This window comes from Euwallacea similis, chromosome 24 (assembly GCF_039881205.1).
Source record: "Euwallacea similis isolate ESF13 chromosome 24, ESF131.1, whole genome shotgun sequence".
In the NCBI taxonomy this organism is placed as follows: Eukaryota; Metazoa; Arthropoda; class Insecta; order Coleoptera; family Curculionidae; genus Euwallacea; species Euwallacea similis.
Genome location: NC_089632.1, coordinates 2,015,514 through 2,034,488, shown reverse-complemented (window position 1 = coordinate 2,034,488; position 18,975 = coordinate 2,015,514). Strand labels below are relative to the sequence as shown.

The window sequence follows — 18,975 nt, the reverse complement described above, 5'->3', positions numbered from 1 at the left end:
TTTTGAGTTGAGTGTTAGTATTTAACGTCTCTGAATATCAAGATATAAATTGATAAGAAGGTAAGTGGTGTCCCGAATTTGTTCAATAAGTCCGTGGAGACACTTTGGCCCGACCCGTCCCGAATTCCACATGTTGGAGACTCAGTCTTACCCAAATTTGCAAGATTTGCCTTTAGTGGTAGCTCAAGAGTATGTCGGGTCGGGCCCATCTGTTTTACTGAGGATTTGTATCATTAGGGTGAAACTTTTTTTTAATAACATGTTGATAATGACCTGGTATTAGGATGGCCTTTAAACCTTTTTTGGTTTTGCCTATAATGTTAAAAGTTTTAATGAATCCAGTGCTTTTTAAGAACCTGACTTGTTTAACTTTACAAAATAACGTACATTTTATTAAAATAGGTAAAAAGAAGGTGAATGTAATTCGAAGTTGGGAGGGGATATTTTCGATATTTTTTTAAGAGTAGAAAGCTTTAAATCGTGAAGACAAACACATAGTAAATCATTTCTTGACTTTTAATTAAACAAATCATAAATATAATAATCATAAACCATAAAACTATTTCTAAATACGTTCTCCTCCAAATGTAATGAAAATGTTTTAACCGTTTTTGTGATATTGCCTTATTACGTTTTAAAAAAATCACCTTCCATGGCTAAGTTTTTCTTAATTTTTGAGGGGACTTAAGTCTATAGCCTTGTTAGGGATCGAACTCGCCCATAACAAGTGTAAAGAATTCAGAAGACTGTGAAATCACAGGTCATATTTTTGTCTCAAAAATCATATTTTTACTCAGAACTTCATTATTATTACATTTACTTATAATTTTTACTGTTTTATCAATCAGTAATTTTTTAGGGGCAAGATATATGTATATATTAAGTTTAATATTTAAATTTATTATATATTATATATAATAAATATTATATAATATATTATATATATATTATATAAATTTAAATTCTGGAATATTGAAATCTGGTAATGACGCTGGTAATTGGTGTACAATATTTTTGAAAGCGGAGTTCGAAGAAGCTTCATTTGAGAACGTTTTCAAAATAACTAAAATATTAATTAAAATGACAGCGAATTGTTGAAAGTGAATGAGGTACCGCAACATCGTAGACTCGTAAGGCACGTAATAATTTTCATTTATACGAAAACGATTTTAACTATTACACCTTTGCAATCTTTAGAGAAATCTAGAAATGTTGTCTTATTTAAATAAGAACCGATTTCTATCATATATTGACCTGTGAAACCTCATTATTCCAGAGCTAGGAAGCTATTGGAAATTGAATTGATGAATGTTTTTTAAAGGTGCTCTATAAATTACTCAAATAGGTCTAAAAACGAGTCATCTCGGAAAGTAAACGAGGTAACGCAATTTCGTTCTTATGCACTTCTAGAACTCGGCGAGAAGATCATTTTATATACAGAGTGGTCAGTTAGGGCGGTCTCGGAAGATTACGGCTAAACTGTTTAATATTTTGAATGTTTAAGATCAATTGCGCTATTCTTAACTTAAATCAACTGATTTGGATGCTATATCGATCTCCTATATATTAACTGAGGGTTTAAAAATTCAGCTTATGGACGTTCAATTCAAGATAACGAAAATTGAATCATTTAGAGCTGTCCATATATTGCGTTAAATACATATACATCGAAATAAGGGCAATTGCAAATTGGAACACAGGTATACACAATGCTAAAAATTCGCTGACAAGTATGGACATCTTCTAAACCATAAAAAACATCGTATCCATTAAATCCTTAATTAAATTAGGTTTGCATAAAATAAAATTGAAACATTCGTTTTTTCTCAGACATCTGTAAGCATTACGAATTTTTTCGATTTTCAAGTAGATTCTAGATGGGCATTCAATTATCCATATTTGCCTTAAGTGAACCCATCCTATGTTTTATATGATTTAGAAGATCCTATATGCGTCGGCGAATTTGTATCACTCTGTATAAAATTGTTGATTTCAAGATGATAAAAAGTTATTGTTAAGATAGTAATCCTTAAATTTAACTATTCGAGAAATGTTCACGTTAGAGATGGGTTTCCGTGGAACGAGGTTAAAAATATTAGAAATGAAAACCTCGTTTTTGGCAAAGCACATTGTACAAGAACTTTTTTGTGTCATGCCGGGCGATTCTAATCAGTACGTTTTCCTTTGAGAAAAAGTATAGGGTCAACAAATCTTATTGACATATAATAGAAATCCCTCTATATGTCTTCAATATCGTTGTTCGTCTATAAAGCTTTTATAAACCCGCAAATATCGATAAATCCTAAATAACAAAATCAATCGGAGGTCATTAGGATTATGGAACGCCAGGAATTTTGACCGATCGCTTCTCTATCAAATCTTTAAAATTATTCATTACTTATTTTATTGGCCCTTATTCGGTAGTCCTTAATCATATTTTTAATTCACTTAAATTCAAATTTAACCCTCATCTCCATGAAAATTGAATAATTCTTGAATACCAAGAAAGGAGATTTATAGGTATAGTTTGAGTATTGAACTTGCGGAGTTGCGTCATCATTCGTGAAGCCATCTCTAAATGTTAGCATGTCCTAAATAAGATTTACCTTTAATTACAAACTTGTTTTGAGTTGTGCTTCCATTAGGGATAGTTTACTTTTATGATAAAATTTAAGTTAGAGCTGGAGCGTTTTGTATTACATAAGGTAATGATTTGCAAACTTGGTTTCTTCCCAGGAAAATATTTTTTTTTTGTATTTACTACTATGTAATAATTACTTTACGGGCTTTGAACATGAGATTTGTGTCAATTGGCTTTTGTCTTTAAAATAAAGTTTTTTCACCATAAGTATCTCCTTCGTAGCATATACATACAGCGATCGAAAAAAGTCAAATTCACTGAAATTTTTGATGAAATGTGAGTGGTTTTATCAAAAATGTTAAAATCATTCTCATAAATATTCATTTATTCAACTTAACGATGATGGATGGGTTGAAGATAAACGTTTAATAAACATTTTAAAACATTAACTGCGAAGAAAAACCAAATTAGTTCATAATTTTCAATTATGCAGATATGGAATCTAATTTTTTATATGAAAGAGTAAAAAAAAATGAGGCCATTTATAATAATTTGTAAATAAGTAAAAAAGAAACAAAATGAATATTCTCATAATTTATTAATAATATACATATACAAATGTGTTAAATATTATACAATAACATAAAACAATATTTATTTCAAGTTCATACGCAGCAGTCAAATAATGTGAGATTAGCGCTCTTCTAGTTTAATGAAAGGAGCTAGAAGAAAAACAATGTTTCAGGAGAAAATATTGAATTTCAGTTTATTAACAAGGTACAGGATGGTAAAAATTCATATTTTTATTAAACTTTTATTTGGAAATCCAAATTTTTGAAATATTTGGCTTTTTGGGTGGCAGAGTAGGTGAAGAAATTTACAAGATGTTATTTTTTTTCTAGAATCGAACCCATATTTTACGGATTCGGGTTTCTTTGGAGTACGTCACTAACTGTTCATTTTTCAAAATTTGAATTTTCTGTTGAATCTATATCCTCTTTGTCTCATTCATTTCTTCTTATTTTTCACAGCTTTCGAATCATTTGTAAAATTATCAAGTATTGTATGTAGTTTTCCTATTAATAAGGTATTATACGTTTAAATTACTTCTCTCTTCTTGTTTAAGTTTAAATGTAAAATAACGGGCTAAAATTGACAGGATATTTTTTACACCATGTATATCGGTAAAGAATTAAAATTTCAAAATTTTCTTCTTAAACGTTCGTTTTGTTATAGCTCCTTACATCAAATTCCAAAAGTTCGGATATGACTTCTGGGACACCTAGTATTTGCACTCATCCAAAAAATAATTTTATCAGAATAGAATTTTACCAAAAATCTCTACAATACTAAGTATTGTAGAGATTGTAAAAGGTAAATTTTTCACTGTTTTCCGTAATTCATCTTTCTTTGAACACTTTCCAAGAACTATTTGTTTCTGCTATGTATACTCTACTAATTGAACTTTAATCAATTCTGGTTCGGAATTTTTCCAATCAATCCAGAATCGTAATATATGTTCGTGAAAATAGCAAATCTATGACGCAACTCTATAAGTTCAACATTCAGACTTTCCCTACAGCTCAAGAACTATTAATAAATTCAGTCAAGGTGTTCGAGTAATCTTCCAAAACTTAATAACATGGCGAGGTGGATGTGCAGTTGTGATCGTAACTTGAGAACCTACATCCCTTAAATTGACACACATGGGCCGACCCAGACCCAGTCTGCGATCAGTACCTACAGTCGCTCGGAGAAGGAAATGTATTCGGTTTAAATACCACTAAATAGATTTGAATAAATGCTAAATGTCTTGGTATTAGGGTGTTTGGATGGGTTTTGAACGAGAGCTCTTCACCAGGAAATACCTAATTCAGTGAAGGAATCTAGGGAAGAAATCACATAAATGCCAGAAATGCTGCAGTCCGATGTGCATATTATTATCTCTCAAAAATAAAGAGACGGAATTATTAATTGGCTCTAATTAATGAATGCAAATGCCAATATGGTCATCTGCCCTTCGAGCCCATAAAACGAACCTATTGTCCGTCATCAAACTTTTTTGTTCAGTTCGTTATACTATTAGAGAACATTGAACCTAAAATTTCAGGCTTGTCTCATCCTACGGGATATGTTATGTACCTCTGCATTCAGCATATGCCATCATATAAAATGTTCTCAAAACCAGGTAGTACGCCATGGGCCGAAACGTAACAGCTGCGCTCTTTTAAAAGAATAAACTTTGGCCAGCTGTTTGGGTGCAACGGGCCAGACAAAGTATAATTACGTTTTGGTGCTGACGTGTTGGAAAAATGATTTGGGTGATACCGTTACTCGCATAATAGCGAAATAAACTGCATAACGATATAGCTACCAACATGATAAATTTTGAGCAATAATGCCCTGTTGGAGTAAAGCAGTAAATTCAATGATTTTTTGACAGTTTCGGAAACTTGACTTCGTTACCCCTGTGGCATTAACGTCTTAGCAAAATGTCATGGAAATGAACCGGGCAGAGACAGTGTCCGCAACGCTTCTGTGGGAATCGTGTTGCCACGCTGTTTTAGGGCATATATTGATAGCAGAGTTTGCCGACATAAAAATGCCAAATTGGACTTATTTGAGATTAACTTGTCTCCTCAAAGGCATTAGAAGCATTGTACCTCATTTTTCACTTTTAAAAGTTACTCAAGTGAAGAAATTAATCACTTCCTAAACGCGTAAATCATTATGTCGCAACAAGCTTCGACTAAGCTTGAGTAACCTTTAAAATGCCCCTGAGCAGACAAATTCATTTAAAAATGAGTCCAATTTGACATTTTGATGTCGGCAGACATTTCAATGGTTTTATGCCCTAAAACAGGCTATCAGTATTATTCTCTTAAAAAAATTGCGGACACTGCCGCTGCCCAGTTCATTTCCATTATATTTTGGTTTCGATATTTACGCTGCGGGGGCGACAAAATTATTTTACCAAAATTGCTAAACATCCTTAAATTGACTGCTTTACTACAACAGTACATTAATGATAAAACTTTATCAATTTAGTAGCTACATCTTCGTGCACTTTATACGCAGTATCAAAATAACACACCTAACCTCCTGTTTAAGTTGGCTATTTTACTTTTTTAATATTCTTAAAGATCAAATTATTAACTTTTTAGGTCCGTTTCCGGGGAAACTTTCCTCCGGATAAAGCTAGCGCCACTTCGGTAATTTGACCCTAATTAGTAGAAGGTAATCGTTATTTCCAACCCCATATGTATTAATGACATTACTAACTTTTTAAAATTTTGAATGTGTTACATTACTGTCTTTTACTTACCAACATTATGTCATTTTCGCTTTAATTCCATTCAAGGATTTCGATCAGAACTAGTTGGGGATAGGTTTCCTTCAATCTGGGGGGATTTGTTGTCCGGAGGTGATTTGTAATTGTCGGTTCTTCTTAGTGAGTCCTGAGTGCACACTATGCCAACATGTATGTTTTGTCTTCTGGATGGTCTCATGTAGATAACATAATACTAAGAACGGGGAACGTTGTTCTTTGCTGCACTCCTCCTTCCATTTCCCTGTAGATTGAATGTTGACTTTCTACTTTGAAGCTGAAGATCCTATTGCTGATGAGTGACCTGACAAGTTTGGCAAGGGAGATTGAGAACCCCGCGTCAGTCATCCTAATCAGTAGTTCACTATGCCACATTCCTCCTACCGTAGCTAGATTCCTGTGGAAGTTGTCCGTTATGTATTCAAGCATCTTTAGCAGCTGAAGTTCCGTTAAATGTTGTTTCCTGAATGCGAATTTTGCTTTGCACAATCGTTCTCTTATGTGGCAGGAAGCTAGTTGGTTTGCAGTTTTGTAGTTAAAATGATCTTTCCCTGGTTTCGAGAACAGTATATTTTCTTCACCTCCAGTTGAGTTCTTTTAAGAAGTGTTCAAATTAAATTCTTTTGGATTAATTGGGACGATTTTACGATCCTTCAGTTAATTAAAGTTTTCTCCACAAGAAGACTTAAGCTCTCTTGGGTTCGTTCGGAATTTATCTTGTTTTTTTTTATTATCTTGCGGCCAATTTTATAGGTCGAAGTTAAACTCTCTGCTACTAGCGTCAGTTTTTTAGCATGTGTGAAGACGTAGATTTTAACAGCAAATTGGCGCCAATGATTCGTACCAATAACAATCTTAAGTAAGGTTCACTTAATATACCAGTATGAAGCAGGCATTTTATAATGTTATTTACCCATAATGCGAGTGTTTCTTATGCTGTCATGCTGAGAGTTCCTTTAATGGTTTCCAGTTTCATCAGTTTAATTGACCGCTATAGTCAATTCACATTTCAAAGGCCTATGCTAGAAACAAAAATGACGCATGATTAAGGTGTGGCTGTCTAATTGTCTTGCTATTATTGGTCTGGCGGGCATTGCTATTGGTTACCGGTCACGTTTCTTTGTTTACGTCGTGGGCTCCTCTGATTTGAAAATTCTATAGTTGGTAAATTTTTTCACCAACTAAATCTTTCACGTCCGCCAATACACTCTCCTCATCCTCATTACAGCGACTTTTGTTAGCTCATTTTATAGCTGGATAATACAATGTCGAATGAGTATGTTACAAGGAGCACTCTGGACGAAACTGGAAAATTCCTTATCTGGTAAGTTAACAAATTTGGGAAGGCCGATAGATGAGAAATGAAGTTATAAAGGAAGACGTCAAAATGTAATAGGGAGTATTGCACGAGGGATAGGTTGGGAATGCAGGGAGTGATATTGGAAAGGGAACAAATGGTTTACTACAGGTGGCAATTAAACAGATAAAAAAATATAGAGCCACCCCTATAGAGAGCGATCTTCAGGTGGAAAAACGAGCTGAAACTCACAAATATAAAAAGCTGGTGTGAGAGTCATTTCTGTCCAACAAATCCGCGTTTAAACTGGAGAAACTTTTAAATTGGAAGAATCGCTTGCAGGTGCAAGTGATATTTCCATTTCGGATTTTTTACATGGCTCTATCTAAGACGTAACATAAATATGGGACAGACACCATAAGAATGTGAAGCAGCCATCTGGCAGCCTTAATCCTTCGAACGAAGGTCATTTCATATCAAAAAGGTTTTCAAAGACAGTCTTACGAGAGAAATTTTAATTCAATAAGTATTTGGGACGTTCTGTATTTGATTTCAGATAAACCGAACTTAATTAAAAAACTTGTCAACTCTTTTAAGTTATTAACCTGAGCCAGTCTAAAATGAAATCATCAACATAACTCAGTACTATTTCCTTAATGGCATTCCTGTTATTATTCAGGAATAATATTCAATCGTTCTGAGTTTTTCTATGTGTTGGGCTTATTGCACCTTGTCGGAAATTCGTATCAAAGTACTCATACTAGGACTACTACTAGTATTACTACAGATGCGTTCTTACTTACAGAGCAGTTTATTCATTTTATTAGCTATCAACTATTTCCTTTACCGCTCGGCTGTCAGTGTTCAATGGAACAAAAAGTAAGCAGATGAAACAACAATCACCTCAGATAAAGAAAATCTTGTTTGTCGCGTGCCCGCCCAACTCTAGAGCAGCTGCTGTCCTTTCGACACAGCACATTTTCAGTGCACCGGTTTTTTTTATTGCAATATACGGAGTGTTATCTTTACCATGGGTGCGAATTTTTAAAATACCGGGAATTATACATATCTCCAGAAGTCGATTTGAATGCCCTAAAAAACATGCCTTCTGTGTTGAATACGCTAAGTTGTTTGATTATTCATATTTAAGTTCTCAGGCATGAAAATCTAGTTCTCATGATAGAAAATACAAATCTATTGAATCCAGTTACCCTTAATCGTAATCAGCATTATTTCTTGTTTCACCTTTGCACTTTGCTTCATCTCGAATTCGATCTGGACAGGTTTTAACGGTCGTCTGGGAGAAAAGCAGTTTCACATCACCTGAAGATGAGATCTTGTTGAAAAGCCAGATCTACTCTTTGTAAATAGATCCGGGGAACTGGAGTAACTAGTTCATGCATGATTTTCGAGAAACGAATGTAAATGTCGAATTAATAGGGCTCCTTTGAATTGTGTTTTTTTTCTCTTATAAAGTCGTTATTTTAATTTTTAATTTAAGTTCCCTCTTGGTTTTTTGTTGCTGAAGCACTGTAAGTGAATTCAAACGAGCTTTAAGAAAACGTTATAATTATTATTTACAAATGGAGTGCAAGAATTGGTACGTAACAGTACGCTGACTAGGTTGACGTGAAGAGCAGAGCAGTTCCGTATCTTCACTCCATCATGTATATTCTTCAACTTCTTGTTCAAATCTGGTCAATTATGAATCTATTAAAAACACTTTGCCCGTATTATTTTAAACCACGTAGGAGCAAAAAAAAATCCAATCCCTTAACTTAATTTGATAAAGTGGGAAGTATTGGTAATTGATGAAAGATTGAGATCGCAAACGTTGGTCAAGGGATACGGAAAATTGCAAAAGGAAAAAGGTGAAAGCATCAAAAGAGAATAATTTAGGACTGTACTGGGTATACTGGTATAAGTGGATAGGAGTGTTTTTAGGGGAAACACAAATTGCTTCCTTTCTGAGTCACACGATATCAAAATATCACGTTTACTTTACAGTTTCTTTAAAACATTTAACTGAAGTTTTTTACATATACCATTCTTTAGAATCGACACTGGTTCTCCAGATTGTTGTGAAAATTTATAGTTTTTCGACCGTAATTTGTCAAAAGTTGTAATAATTTTTGAGATTCTATAATTCTATAGATTCAGTATTTAGAATTCCCAATGAATTTTTAAGATTTGGATTTCCTAACGCTTTCAAGAAATTTTCTGAGATATTTTTTGGTATTAACGGAATTCGTATTGATTTTTTAATTAATTTTGGGCATGAATTTCCAAGGAATTTTAGACAGATTTGCTTGCTACAATTTTTTTGTGCTTATGATTACTCGCTTGTTTTTTGGAGATTGATGAAGATGGTGTAAAGTAAAGAGATTTTATATGGATTATGAGGGAATTCTTGAGGATTTTCCAAGATTGTTTTACTTACTCACAAGAAAATGTATGCGATTTTTGTCGCAAGTTCCTGCAATTTTATTTAAGCTCGAAAAAGCTGAAAAATTAGGGTGAAATAGGATTTTATCTGCGACATTCGTAAAAAACGAGAACAATCCTATAAAAGATAAAAATCAAGTCGAAAAAGTTTCTGTAGTGTTAGTGATGCAACATAAAAAATGGTAGCATGCGAAATATAGTCCTAAACTGGGAAAATTTTCACAAGTGTGTACAATCTACTCGTACAAATTCTAAGAAATGATATGTAAAAAATTTCAACTAAATATCTAAAATTATTGATCGAGTTGTGAAGAAGAGAACTCAAAATATTCGCACGTTATTAAGATACCCCCTGTATAATAGAGAAATATTTTATATATGAGTTTCTACGGTTTACTTCCGAATTATGCGCAACCGTATAACAACGACAATGCTAGTAGTACTACTAGTAAAAAAGAGGGGTATGGGGATTGACGCCCCGCGATTAGTCCCTTAGGGGCCGTTTCGCTCTCCAATCTACTCCTTTTCAATCCATGTGGGTCTCGTCCATCTCCGCAAAACGGAATGCTTTCTTTATAAAAGGGTGTATCTTATTCCATTCAAAAGGTGAAAGTTCCTCCCAAAGGATGTAGCTCTTCTGAGTGTATTATATTGCGTATCATTGTATTTGTCCTTATTACATCATCGGTGAGCAAGGTGCATGGTGTTGTATGGAAGATGCTTGTGATGACTTAAACGTTTTGTTGCCTTACCTTAAAATCAACATAGTACTAGTGAAGTCTCTGAAATCCACGAATTGTTTTATTATCGACTTAACGAATGACTTTTAGAAGTTTCAATTCCAAGTATTCTACACCTACACTGCACAGAAAATGATATGAAACCTCTATTGGTTTCATGTGAGAATTTGAAGAAATCTTGTCTGGTACAACTATCATAACTGACAACATATAATGTTGCGGACTTTACAAAGGCTTTTGACGAAGTTAAGAATGAACCTTTTCATGCCTAAAGACTTCTTTCTTCTCTAATTCGAGCAGCTGTTGAACCATTAAAATTCAGATTTGATGAAGAGTGAGTTACAACTCTTGGTTAGAGATGCTCAGATATTTTTTGAAAGCTCTCCTTTCCATGTGTAAGTTTTAGTTCAGGTTATCTTTTCCAGCTTTAAAACTGCGTATATTAACACATTTCATAGAAGCTTTGTAGGATTTTTGTTGTGTAAAAATACGTTTTTGTATAAGTACCTTTTTAGAATCTATTGCTTTTTCGCAAGTTGATCTTTTTTTTAACTAACTAACCTGAACTAACCTGAACCAACTTGATATCAGTAATTTTTACAAATTGGTGAATCTTAGAAGAATCTAATTACTACGCGTAGGGTCTGTTGGGACAAATTGTGTTTCAGTTTGAATCAGTCCAGAACATATTTTTATATAAATCTTGGCCAAGGTTTTTTGTATAAACCCAGAAAACGTGTCACAAAACATTCACTGAAGACAACCAAACTTATTAATTTCGCATTGAAGCTTGCCCGTTCAATTTAATAGAGATGAGAATGCTTTCAAGAGGAAGTACCTATGGCAGGATGCAAAGTCGACTGTGTTAGATTTAACAATCTATTTCCTAAATTAAACTCGTCTACTTTAAAACGTCAACAGATTGTTTGCTCGCCGCTACTTATTATTTTAACGAATAAATTATATGTGCAATACGTTAATAAGTTCAGTAGAAAATATTATTGTCGAGCTGTTACCGGACAATTTGTGAGGGGTACAAAAAAATAAAAAAGGACGTATTTTTGGTATTTTAGTACACATAAGTTCCTGATTTACCGTTAAAAATCCTGTTATTCACGCGTGAGTAATGCAAGGGCGAAAAACGATTCAAATATTGTGCAGTCCTGCAACACACCACGGATGAGACCCATGGACGCTGAGATCAATAAGGAGTGCAATGATGACTCATGCAACATCCCCTTGCACCCCCTTCACCCCCTAAATGGCGTGCCACGCACCGCCATCGTCAGTGGCGTTGCCATGGTTTTGGCTGTCTTCGGACCCTCCAATATTTTCTTTCAAGGTTAAGGTGCATTGTCACTTTTAGAAATAACACAAACATTATTGGAAAAGCATTTTACTTCATTTTAGACCCCTGGAAATGAGCTTTTAGTGACGATTGGTGGTGTTTAGGTAGTCATTTATTAGCGTTGCAAGGATAGTCTCTCTTATTGGTCTCTGAGGGATTCTCGTTTTTGTTTTTATTTGAAGATTCAAAAAACTTTTTTTGACAGTTTTAACACAGATTGTCTTATATTTTTGGTTATTACTTCGTCTAACTTTTGATTATTGATCAGTGCTGTTTGGAGATTATTTTATTAGCTGTGAAAATTAGATTGATCGGTTATATTCCCTTGTCTCATATTATGTTTTTTTGCTCGCTGTTCGGTTTTTCAGTTCGCTTAGTATCGTTCCGGGTTTAAGTAGAGTTCCAAGTTCTCTTGGGTTAGTTGCGCTCATCTGTTTGAAGTAATCTGATAATATTAAATATTGTTAATTTATGGAAGTTGCATTTATAATGCGATATGCTGTAAAACTTAAAGAAACAAACATTTTTTGTAAGGGAAACATGAAAACGTCATTATGTAACGCTACTGAAATAAGTATAGCTATTGCCGGATAGCTGCTGTAAAAAAATCAATCCAACAAATGCCAACTGTTGCCAAATTTCCCATGACGTGAACGGCTGTGTGTGACAACATTTTCAAATTACTTTTATACACGTTCGTATTTTTGGCTGAAAATAACATTATAAGTTTTGCTTTATGGTGAAAGATTTCAGAAATATTCAGACAGGCCCCATCTCCTGGAAAATAGAAAATTAAATCCGTTTAGAATTTTGCAGTTTTTGATTTCGCTTCATGCATGGGCGCTGATTTGTTGAAAATTAAATATAAAATAAAAAAGTCGTGTGTGGAAAGTGCGTAAAAATATATTGTATTTGCTACACACTTTCTAGGTTACCATTCGCCCTAATATAACCCTTAGGGCCAAACATCAGAGCCTTAGTGACTTTACCAAGAAGATAACTTTAAAGGAAATAAAGAAATTCGCTAATGTCCCACTTCGATTTCACCATTTAAATCGAAATGATCTTACATTTGACTGGAAATTTGCTTGGTAGTTAGTTTCTTGGATTATGCGGTTGTTAACCTGCTGAGACGCTTCTTAGTTTAGAATTGCTACAATGTTAACAAATTGCCCTAAAATTTTCATTAAAACGAAAAAAATTCAAAACAAAAAAAATTGAAAAAGTCCTAAATCACAAGAACCAAAAGCATAAATTTAAATATATAAAAAATCTAAAATAGGAGAGAATTGAAAGCAAACTCAATGTGAAAATAAACCATAATAATACATGAAACGACAATAAAGCAATTTCAACAAAACTAGTAATAGGCTAAACAAAGGGAATATCATAGAAATACCAACTAAACGAGCGAGTACTAAAATATAATAAATGAACTGAAATACGTAACATAACTAAAAATTAAGGAAAAGCAAATTTGATAAAATAAGTTGTCGAAAAAGGGATCAGAAATAAACTGACGTCGAAGTGAACAGAAAGAACAATGTGTGAAAACTAAATTTGATCATATTTATAATGCATAAGAGTATACATATTATGACAAAAATTGTATCATAAGTGATGATAGACTTTTTAAATAAAGCTTATAAAATAGGACAATATATGATTAAAGTTGAGACAAATATCAAATAACAAATGAAGAAAACAATATGAACAATATAATTATGTAGACAAGACCTAAATTAAGTATATCTACCTATCAATGAATGAAGGAATAATTATAGAAAATTAAACCAAATTTGGAGAGAAGGGATAAAACCATATAGAGAAGACATATGACTAGAATCACATTAAATGAGCCAAAACAAAATAATATAAAATGAAAGAAAAGTAAAAATAATCAAATAATAACAACAGTAATAACTAAAACGAAAAAAATAACGATAGTAGATTTTATCCTAGACTTGGAATTGGACTAATTAATCAAGATGGTACCATGAAATGATAAAATGTTCAGATTAACTCAGGTTAGTACATTATTAACTTTAATATTCACTTAAATCCCATCAATGGTTTGACGTGTCTATCAAATATTTTGTAGATTCCAATTAATTCCTTAATAGTAAAAATTCAACAAAACCTAACAAGCACTTGTTAATGGTTTTTATTTGCATTTTCACTTCTCAGAATTGCATATTATTTTGTTAATTTAAGTTCGTATTTTTTCCGAGTACTCGTAACATGTTTAATAATTTGATTTCCTTATCAAAGCAAAATCGATGTGGATTTCGTTGTAATAAATTCCACTCTATTTTAGATTATATCATCATGCTTGTGTAATGTAAACTGTGAAAGTATAGAAAAAAATTAATATTTACGGTCATTGAATGTTTCAACTTGTTATCAAACCAAAATGAATTTCGCCAAGGACATGACACATACTTTTTGGAAAGAGAACAATAATTAAAGTGGAAAGTGAATGAAGGCGCCAGAGAATTGATTTTTCTCGATGGAAGACGAGAACGAAGATTACCCAGGAATAAGCCGTGGAACGTTAAAAGTTCCCCGTAAAAACATGAAGTGATAATTATTTCCTGAATATTTCTTGTCTTTACTTAAGGGAATAAGAAAAGACAAGAAGAATTCGAATCAATACTGAAAACTCCAGTTTTGGTTATGGAGTTAATTTAGTTGGTACCTATTCCGTACTAATCTTTTGCACTACTCTTGCAGGTGGAAAATCCTATTAAGTTGACTTTATTTGCCCTACAATGAACAGTATAACGAAAAATGTATGTGTCCTCGTGTGCTGCCATTGGAAATAATGCAAAAACGTCCCCCGGAATGATATTGGGCCAGCAGTACGTCCGGGATATTAAACACATAAATAACACAGTTAAATTCGCGTAGCGAACAGGGGTAAAATAATGCTTACTAATTAGGGGAAAAAAAAAAATTAGGGCATAAATTTGTTGCTCTAGCCCCCGAAGTGGTTAGGGCTGTTATTTCTCATGGCTCTGATTTATTCGTGTAATCACACTGCCATTATTGAGCGAATTGTTAGGAACAACTATAAAAGCCTCGGCACAGTTTGTAGTTTCCTACGATCAAAATTTCGGGAATTTTTGCAACATGTGCACACGTATCAAAAACGAATGGCCGCCTCAGCTATCTGCAATTTTGACAATTTTTTGTACAACTTTCAGGGTGGCAACAACTTGGCGTAAACTGCCTAAAGTTTAGCTTTCAATGTTGTTAAGTTCGAGTTCTCATACATACATTTTTCACCTAACTACATCTGTCCTCTCTGTCTCATTTGTTCCTTGCCGGTGCTATAGTGCTATTCTTGGAGATATGATAATACCTTATCACAGTCGCTAATTTTAATGTAATTTAGCATTCAGGCAGCCCTCCATTAATTTAATTACCAATCTCGTACTAATTACTGGAACCTTATTAAGGTTATGTGTACCATGAAAAGGGGAATTTATAAAGTCACAAAGTTTTAAATCTCGCGAATTCAAAGAATTTGTTAATTTGGTGAAACGTATTTTTGACTGGAACGTTGAACCTTGCTGTGAACGGACCTATTGTATTTCTCAGTTTAAATCAAGAAAGAAGACACCTAAAAATTTGAGATAATTAAGTCTACAAGTGGCAATAATATCAGGTTTAAGAGGCCTTAGAGTTAATAAAATGCCTTTTTCTGGTCTAAAATCCCAAAAACTCATCAGAGGAACAGAATTTGAATAGTAAAATAAAATTAGTAGTTTCTTGAATTATGAGTTAAGTGTCGAAAATGTTAACTGTAAATTATGTGTTGACACAGTACACACATTTTCACAAACTTTCAAATAGAAAATGCTTTTTTCTAGTCTGTCCGGATTTATCCAGTGAATACTTTTCAAGTCTAACCAGGATAGGAATAGAAAGCTACCTCAGGTAGATATTTTTTAAATATTTTTGAGGAATTAATGGAGAAACGATGGAGTTCAAAAATTTTCATTGGGAATTAATGTAGGGAGTAATCGAGAACCTCTTGAAGATCTCATTTTTTGCGTTGGTTTAGTTTGGTTGTCAAATATTCTTTACAAAGGGGGACACCCCTTACAACCCACTCTTATAATGAATAGTTATCAGTTTAGGGATCCCGAAATATTAATCCTTGAGGAAGTCCCCTAAAACTGGTAAATGAAACTCCATTCTTCCCAGGGAATTTCCGTCTTCAAGGATTATTTTTGAAATATGTCTTTTGCTTTAGTTTTAGAATTTAGCTGGTTTAATGTAGTCTAGGAATTTCCTAAGTTGTTCAGTTACAAGTTGCAAAACCTCTTCGAAGAAGGCATTTTTGGACGTTTGACATACTATTCGATAACTGATTTTACTAATTTTTTTAAAAATAAATTAAAATCAAAGAAATTTAGGAGATTTATAGAAACGTCTGGAAATTCTCTTTCTTTAAGTTAGTTCGTGCCTAAAATGTCCTTTTGAATTGAAAAACATACCATCTCTTAAATCTCACTATTTTTAAATCTCTGCTCTCTAATCCATAAGCTTTTAGCTTAGAAGTGCCTAAAATTTTTCAATTAATGCTTAAATGTGTCCAAAGAATTGTGGAAGTATTATGGGCTAGTTAATTGTCTTAGATAATTTCCGTTTTGAAGGGATTTAGATGATTATTAAGAACTTTTGAAAGTTCTGTTTCTTTGGGTAAATTTAGTTTAATTTCCAAAGTGTCCTTTCAAAAGAGAAAGTCGTTGCTGAACTCATATAATTAATCGTTGGCTAGTTAACCAAGAATTCCCAGAATCCTTCAATAAAATTAGTGCCTGAAGAACTTCTGCAGATTAGGGGTTTTTGTAACTTTTTGATAGATTATTCTGAAATTAATCTTTCTAGGATATTTTGATCCTGAGGCAGATTTAGAAGTTTTCCAACACTCCCTTCTGGATTTGGATATTAAACCTTGATTTTTAGAAGCAGTAGCTTTTGGACGAATTGTTTGAAGTTTCCCTTAGCCTTTTATTCTCTAAGGAATTCCGAATGTGAATTTTTAGCAGGTTTTTTTAAAGATTTCTGGAATTTTTTATAGTTTACAATTCAGGATATGATTAAGAGCTCTCGGAAGTTCTCATTCATTGATATCATTTTTTTTGTTTACGTTAGTTATGTTAATTATGGCTTAATGGAGAACTTCTGGAAGTATTGAGATCTTTCAGTTTCTTTCTCCAAAAATCCTTACCGAAAGGCGAATCTCATCTAATCAGTAGCAATTTCTTAATTTCTGATAAATACTTTCAACTTCTGAATTTTTGGAAGAATGTGAAAAAAATATTGGAAAGACAGTTGATATTTCCAAAGAAATTTTCATTATGGACCAATTTAAAAGGTTATCAGGCCTTGGAACTTTTCCTGTGGGTTAGTTCAGATTGATTTCTAAACGTTCTTCAAATTAAGGAACTAGAACTAACACATCAATAAATTCCAACCTGGAGTTGGAGAATTAATCTCTGAGAACCTAAGAAACTCCTCTAAATTTGGTACTTTTGGACATTTTTGAGATTTTAAAGTATTATTGTAGAGTTTATAAAGGAAATTTTAGAAGTCTTTTCTTCGCTTTGTGAAGATTCCAAAAGTTTAATTCTGGTATATAGGAATGTACAATATCTTTCAAATGACGCCTGAGGAACTCTTCCAAAGGAAGTAATTTAGCATGAAATTTAGGAGGTTATCAGAGACTTGGAAATTATACTTCTTTCAATTTGATTTCCAAAATTTCCTTTTTATAGGGATAACCAGACCCTAGCTCATAAAATCATTAGATCAAACTAACCTGGCAATTTATCGTAATTTGGCGAGACCACCTAATTCCTGATTTAGGAATTCTGATCTTGTTTTGTTATTCTAAGACTTTTAAGAGAGTCGACCGGTATTAGAAAATTTCCAGGAAATTAGAAAATTATTAGGAACTTATGAAAGTTATTCTTCTATTGAATTCAGGTTCCTATGGGGAAAAATCTCTGGATGAACCTCCAAATAAAATATCACAAGTTTACTAAATTTGCATTCATTTTTTCTTCGATCAAGTTTTACATACATCCCATCGTCAGCCTGAAAACCTGTTATTTTAGCATGACATTGAATTCAGTTATATCGACCCACTGTGTTGAATATTCCACCAGATAAACCTCTGACGTCAGCCAATGTTGGATTTGTCCGGGGATGTTGAGCGGTGTGAGGATGGGGGATGAATGAAAATGAATATGTGTTTGTGAGCCAACGAGAGGGGATAGAGACGATTCTTGTTAAATTTCATTAAACAAGCTTTGATAACAAACAAAGAATGCTCGAAACATCAACGTTCTGATGAATATACCTGGAAAAAAATTGTTATCAAAAAATCAGCCAATGCTCTAATTAGTTCTTGCAGTTAGGAAAATTAATTCCATTAAAACCAAAAAAATGGCTAATACTATATTTACCGTTATTTCATCTGCAAACTATTCTAATAAAGTTATCTAGATGTTGATTTTACGGCACTTAAAATTATTCTTCTACAAATTTTCATGTTAACCTGTTACATTCGCTGAGCGGAATAGTTGGTGTAGGAATTTGGTTTCCCCTCTATGTTAGGGTCGCTTCCTAACATTAGGGTTAATTTTAATACAAATCTTAATATTTAAAAGGGTAAAGTGGCAAATTCCACCCCTTTAGGGGCGACTTATTGTCTCGGAGTGTGGGTTACAGGTGCCCTTGAAGTTGCATGGGGGCCTCAAGTTAAAAGGGTGATTGACAAATTGTAACTAATTCCCAATTTTCCACTGCGTTGAAGACATAACAATAAAATTTACTAGTTTGAGACTATAAACACAACTTACCTTGAGATTATTCCCTTATTTTTGGGACTTGTCTCTACCATATTTTCATCCTGCTGGCTTAAGACAAAGGCGCTGGTTGCCCTTAAACGCCACGTTTAAAGCCCATAAACGGATCATTATTGTTGTTTATCTCTCCCATAAATTCCCATAAAAATTTATATATCTCTCATCGAGAAGACGGTGTAAATGGGGAAATGTGCCAACAGTGTCGTTTTTGTCTTCAACATCTATGAATTGTCTGCGATATTTTGAATTATACAGGGTGGTTTACTAGAAGACATAAAATTCTATAGACATAGTTAGAAAGCTTAGATGACGTGCTGTGAATGTTAAATAGTGTGAACTGTAATAATATTCT

General features: G+C 33.3%; 1 protein-coding gene across 1 annotated transcript in view; it reads left to right on the top strand.

Moving 5' to 3' along the window:
* Tet (Ten-Eleven Translocation (TET) family protein) overlaps positions 1 to 18,975 on the top strand; it is a 73,095-nt gene that overhangs the window by 12,400 nt on the left and 41,720 nt on the right. The window lies entirely within an intron of this gene.